Source organism: Nicotiana attenuata, unplaced genomic scaffold (genome assembly GCF_001879085.1).
Source record: "Nicotiana attenuata strain UT unplaced genomic scaffold, NIATTr2, whole genome shotgun sequence".
In the NCBI taxonomy this organism is placed as follows: domain Eukaryota; kingdom Viridiplantae; phylum Streptophyta; class Magnoliopsida; order Solanales; family Solanaceae; genus Nicotiana; species Nicotiana attenuata.
Genome location: NW_017672282.1, coordinates 13,217 through 20,302, shown reverse-complemented (window position 1 = coordinate 20,302; position 7,086 = coordinate 13,217).

Sequence of the window (7,086 nt, the reverse complement as noted above, 5' to 3'; positions counted from 1 at the left end):
ATTTGCCATTGAGAAGTTGAAAGCACATGTACATAGAAGTTGTTGTATGTGTGGTTCTAATGAGCTTACTCTCTTTGTCGTTAATTTTATTTTGGTTTTGATTCTTTTAATGTTTGTACTATGTGCTTCTCTTGAGAATTGTTACCTTATTTTTTAGGAGAATACTCACAGGTATAATGGTCATCTTCTTTTTTTTTTTTTTTTTTTACTTCTTTCTTTCTTTCTTTCTAATTTACGCACTCAAGGAACAGGAAAATGTTATTGTATGTGAACTTGGCCATCTGAGTGTAGTGTAGTGTATAGTGTTGCCTCTTTCATAATTTGTGCTATCTCTTTTTCTTACTTTTTATCTTTGTTGGTTGCTTCTCTCTACTGTTTTTCTTTTTTGGGGAGAGGTTTTAGCAGAAATTAGGATTTCAGTAGTTCTTGGTCTTTGAACTGATCATTTTAAAGAGTTTTTGGGACTTCTTAAGATTTTCTACTATTCTAATTTTTTTATAATTTCTGTAATGAAGTTGGTTGAACTTCATGATTATTTTCCATCGAAAAGTTGAAAACCTATACAGTTATTGCATAGTATTCATTCTGTTGGACTCATTGTCTTTGTTGCTAATTTTCTTTTTCGCTTTGACTTTTTAAGAGTTTCTATTATGTGCTTCCCTTTTGCATAGGATTATTTGCACTGTACAACAACTTCTGATCTTGAGATTGGTTGGACTAAACTCCATAGTGAAAATTGCCTACCTCCGAGTTAAATTACATAAAAGTAGTGGAAAAGGAAAAAGTTGTAGTTTGCTTAAAGAAAAGTGTTTGCTAAATTTTTTAGTTGAAGTCCCACATTTTTGCAATTCTTATGATTTCTGATGAATTTTGTCTTTGTTACCAAAATATCATGGCATTAAGAGGAAATATCAATCAAGTAATACCTGACACACCGGACTGGACATGTAAAGTCCAAATTTTGGACATAGGTCGAGAATGAGAAAGTGAGAAAAAATTTAGATTTCAAAATCTGATTTTAGAAGATGAAGAGGTAATTTTGTCTATCCCTTATATAATGTAATATAATATAATATAATAAACTCCTTATAATTATAATATAATCTAACTGCTTCTACGACAAATTGACGCTTTACAGGAACAACAAATTAGAGGAGTCATGTGGGGAGATGAGATTCAATATTATGCAGACAAGCTTAAGCTCTTCCACACATATCTCATCTCCACTGCAAGAGTTAAAGTTTTATCTACACAGTATGGAAGACCCATACATAAATTTTATTGGATGCTTGATAAAGAAACTATAGTAGAACTGGTCGAACAAAATAGTGAGAGAGAGATACCATTGCCACCACCACGCAAGTCGAATCTCGCAGATTTTAACCACATTGCTCATATGACCCTTGATCCTGCTACAGAAATTGGTAACTCACTTCTACCCAACATTAGTTGAAGAAGCATATATGATTCTATATAATATACACACCTCAATTTTTTTCAAAAATATTAATATACCTACCTCATTATACTTCATTCGTTTTTATAAAAATATTCTCTGAAAAAGCCCTATATTAGCAAATATACTAGCAGTCGTTGTCCATTGTGGCCCTCCAAAATATGCAGGTCGAGGTCCAAATAGGTGTTGCGAGATTATTGTCACCGACAATCAGTAAGTACACTATATTACGGCTAATTGCAATTTGACTTTTCAAAAACGTGCATGTATCCTTATAACATATTATATTCTGCATTTATCAGGAAAACACGGCTTCTTCTAACCTTATGGGAGGACTTCTCAGAAGTTGAAGGAACCATAATCCAGCAGAAAATCGAGTCGAAAGTGAACGACGATGAAAGATACCCAGTAATCCTTGGGAGGAGTATTGGAATATCTCTTCATAAAGAAAACAAGTTACACAAATACTTTATACAAGTTTATCATTGCAAACCAGATTCAACTCAACAATACAATCAAATGTGTTATTGGAGTTATGTGACCATTAAAATTTCTCCTAATATTTGATAGCCTCTTTTCTATCTTTGAACTCAGATGCAGGTACAGATTATGCACTAACTTGGAAGTTATTTTGTCCTGTTTATCAGTTGCAGCCAAAATGGAAGAGTTTGATGCTCCTCTAACTGTTTTTTTGCAGGTGCCTAAATTAATTATTCAAAAGTGAGAAATATTTTGTTTATTTCTTGCATTAAGTTTTTGCAATTCGATTTTATAGAATGTTAAGGGGTTAGAAGCTAGGAATTCAAATGTTAAACAAATATGTACATTCTTGTCACGACCCAAAATCTAACCATGATCATGATGGCGCCTATCGTGTTACAAGGCAAGCCTACTTCCCAAAATATTACTACTAAACCGATTATAAGAAATTAATAAAATATTTCAACATTTAAAAAATTTCATAAACTAAATCAACTCTTAATATAATATAGGAAATACGGAAACGAGCCCCAAACATCAAGGTGTTACTAAGTCATGAGCGTCTAAAACTATGAACTAAGAGATATAACTATCTAACTGTCGATACAATCCAAAGAAGAAATACAAAAGGAGTAACAAGGCCATGCGGGCGCTAACAGCTACCTTGCAGTCTCTAAAGATAGCCGGCCTGAACTCAACGATTGCCGCGTTCTAACTCACTTGGATCTGCACATAAAGTGTAGGGTGTAGCATGAGTACAACCGACTCAGTAGTAACAACGAGTGAACACATAGCCACAGATAATAGCCATTAGGCCTCACAGCCTCATGGGACGGACCAAGGCTCTGTCCCTCGCGGTGCACACCCACACGCCTGTCACCTAGCGTGGGTATCACCACCTAACAATCACATGATATCAATTTCTCCGGGTTTATACCCTCAAGGCGAGAGTTAAAACTGTTACTTACCTCAACAGCGTAAAATCCTACTCCGAGATGCCCTTGCCTTCTGAGCCGGCCTCCAAATGCCTCGAATCTAGCCACAAACAATTCAATACAATCAACAGGAGCAAAAGGGACCAATCCTATAAGAAAATACTAAGCTTAAGGCTAAAAGTCAAAAAGTCAACTCAACAGCCAGGCCCCGGCCCACATCTCGAAATCTGTCCAAAGTCACAAAATCCGAAAACCCACTCGATTACGAGACTAACCATACTAGTTTTACTCAATTCCGACTTCGAATTGGCTTTCAAATTCCAAAAGTTCATTTATGAAGTTCCCCAAATTTTCACCCCAAATAACTAATCAAATGATAAAATCAATGGTAGATTCATGTATTCTAGCCGAATCCGAGTTAGAATCACTTACCCCGATGAATTTCTTGAAAAACCTTCGAAACATCGCCAAAGCCCGAGCTCTCTAGGTCAAAATATGGAATAAAACCCCAAATCTCGTATTTATAATGCACCTTTCGGATTCCCATCACCTTTGACCGCGGAAAATCACCGCTGACCGCGCTTCTAGTGGCTGCACAGATAGACTTTAGTATTTTGGCTGTAACTTTCCCTACAGATGTCCAAATTATGATATATTTGCCTTTCTGGAAACTAGATACGAAGAGCTACAACTTTTATTTTTGAACCATCTCAAAATCCCTTGTAGATCAAAAGATATATGCTTCCGAAGTCGGACCAACGAACCTGCAGATTCTTTCCCTGGAGCGCCTCAGCGCCCCATTTTCCACCTCAGCTTTCCCTACTCTGCCTCAGCGAAAATCCATCGCGCTCAGCGGAAAATCCCTTCCACCAGAGCGAAAATTAAACACTAGAACCATGCCTGAGTTCCGAAAATGCCCGGACTCGCCCAAAACTCTCCCGAAACACACCCGAGGCCCCCGGGACCTCAACCAGAAATGCTAACCAATCCTAAAACAACATTCAAACTTGTTCCAACCTTCGGAACGCTCAAAATAACATCAAAACATCAAATCACCATCGGATTCAAGCCTAAGGATTTCAAAACTTCCGAATTCCGCAAACGATGAAAAAACCTATAAACCTCATCCGAATTACCTGAAATTTTGCACACACGTCACAAATGGTACAACGGACCTACTCCACTTTCCAAAATTCCAATCCGACCCCGATATCCGAATTTCCACTACCAACCGGAAGACACCAAAATTCCAATTTCGTCAATTCAAGCCTAAATCTACCACGGACCTCCAAAATACATTTCGAACACGCCCCTAAGTCCAAAAATCACCCGACGGAGCTAATCGACTCATAAAAATCCAAATGCAAATTCGTTTACTCATAAGTCAACTTCCGGTTGACTTTTATAACTTAGCTGTCTAACTAAAAGACTAAGCCATCATTTCACTTCAAAACTACTCCAAAGCCAAATCTACCCACTCGATACAACTCAACACAGCTGAACAACACATGAAGAAACAGAAATGGGGAAAACGAGGCTATAACTCTCACAATGACTGACCGGGTCGTTACATCCTCCTCCTAATATATAAACGTTCGCCCTCGAACGAGTCTAAAAACATACGTGGAGTCTCAAATAGGTGAAACCTTCAGCAATATCTTCTTGTCACATTCAAATTATATGAATTCATCTCGCGGTCAGATCATACTCATCACGTATCCATCAAACCACCATTTCCACTAATAGGGACACTACCGTACATATAAGTCCACAAGAACGCGCTCATACAATCGACACCTTAGTGCTCAAGCTACAGTCGAAACCAGACCTCGAGTGCTCTAGACTGGCCCAACATCATCAACACACAGAAATCACATCTCGCACCTCTTCCAGGGAATCACAATCCGTCGATGTACAACTGATACCGAGCGCTTATGTGCGCATGCGAATGTGTGGAAGGAATTCAAAGAGTTACACTTCATGCTGAATCAATACCCCACGATAAGAATTCAAGAATGTGAAAGTTTTCCTAAAATTTCTACAGCCTCTCGAAGATAAGTACAAACGTCTCCGTACCAATCCGCAAGACTCTACTAAACCCACTCATGACTCGTGAGACCTATGTAACCTAGGCTCTGATACTAACTTGTCACAACCGAATATCTAACCATGGTCGTGATGGCGCCTATCGTGTAACAAGGCAAGCCTGCTTCCCAAAATATTACTGCTAAAACGATTATAAAAAATTAATAAAACATTTCAACATTAAAAATTTTTCATAAACTAAATCAACTCTTAGTATAATATAGAAAATACAGAAACGAGACCCAAACAACAGGGTGACACTAAGTCATGAGCGTCTAAAACTATGAACTAAGAGATATAACTGTCTAACTGTCGATACAATCCAAAGAAGTAATACAGAAGGAGTAACAAGGCCCTGCGAATGCTAGCAGCTACCTTGCAGTCTCCAAAGATAGCCGGCCTGAACTCAACAATCGCTGCGTTCTAACTCACCTTGATTTGCACATAAAGTGCAAGGTGTAGTATGAGTACAACCAACTCTGTAGTAACAGAAATAACTAAGGAACTGAGCAGTAGTGACGAGCTAAGTAAAACAATGCAATTACTTCTTTTCACAACTTAAAATACACAGAAATAAACAAGTAAATCTCATAACTCAGTAAATGGTACAAAGAAATTTGCAGGTAAAATGCAGCAACATCAAAGTAAATGAAACCTCGCAGCAATGTCACTCCATCACTCGGCACTCAGCACTCAACACACTCAATATGTACCTGCGCTCACTGGGGGTGTACAGACTCCGGAGGGGCTCCCAAAGCCCAAGCGCTAAGCACGGACAACTCACATGCCATAATATCAATCTCTGGGTCCGCACGGTCAACTCACGTGCTACGCGGACAGCTCACGCGCTATGGTATCAATACCTGGATCCGCACGGACAACTCACGTGCTATCATATCATATCAAATATCTCACTATAGGCCCTCGGCCACAGTCAGTCATGAACCTCTCTAGCCTCACCATCATCAACACATAAGGGGACACAACCCATATCAAATATCACAGCATATCAGCAAAATAATAGAGAATGAGGTAAACATGTACAATAATTTCTGTGACTGAGTGCAACTAATGTGAGCGTGGGTAAAACCTAAGCATGATGAGCATGAAGGCATACAAATTCAACAACGAGCGTACACATATCCACAGATAATAGCCATTAGGCCTCACAGCCTCACGGGAGGACCAAGGCTCAATCCCTCACAGTGTACACCCACACGCCCGTCACCTAGCGTGGGTATCACCACCAAACAATCTCATGATATCAATTTATCCGGGTTTATACCCTCAAGGCCAGAGTTAAAACTGTTACTTACCTCAACAGCGTAAAATCCTACTCCGGGATGCCCTTGCCCCCTGAGCCGGCCTCCAAATGCCTCGAATCTAGCCACAAACAATTCGATACAATCAACACGAGCAAAAGGGACCAATCCCATAAGAAAATACTAAGCTTAAGGCCAAAAGTCAAAAAGTCAACTCAACAGCTAGGCCCCGGGCTCACGTCTTGAAATCCGTCCAAAGTAACAAAATCCGACAACCCACTCGATTACGAGACTAACCATACTAGTTTCACTCAATTCAGACTTCGAATTGGCTTTCAAATTCCAAAAGTTCATTTATGAAGTTCTACAAATTTTCACCCCAAATCACTAATCAAATGATAAAATCAATGATAGATTCATTTATTTTAGCCGAATCAGAGTTAGAATCACTTACCCCGATGAATTTCTTGAAAAACCTTCATAAAATCGCCAAAGCCCGAGCTGTCTAGGTCAAAATATGGAATAAAAACCCAAATCTCGTATTTATAGTGCACCTTTCGGATTCCCATCACCGTTGACCGCGGAAAACCACCGCTGACTGCGGTAAATCACCACTGATCGCAGAAAATCACCATTGACCGCAGAGAATCACCGCTGATCGCGCTTCTGATGGCTGCACAGAGAGGCCTTAGTTGCCATAACTTTCTCTACATATGTCCAAATTATGATATCTTTACCTTTCTGGAAACTAGATATGATGGGCTACAACTATCGTTTTTTCACCATCTCAAAATTCCTTGTAGACCAAAAGATATAGGCTTCCGAAGTCGGACCAACGAACCTGCGGATTCTTTACCTGGAGCGCCTT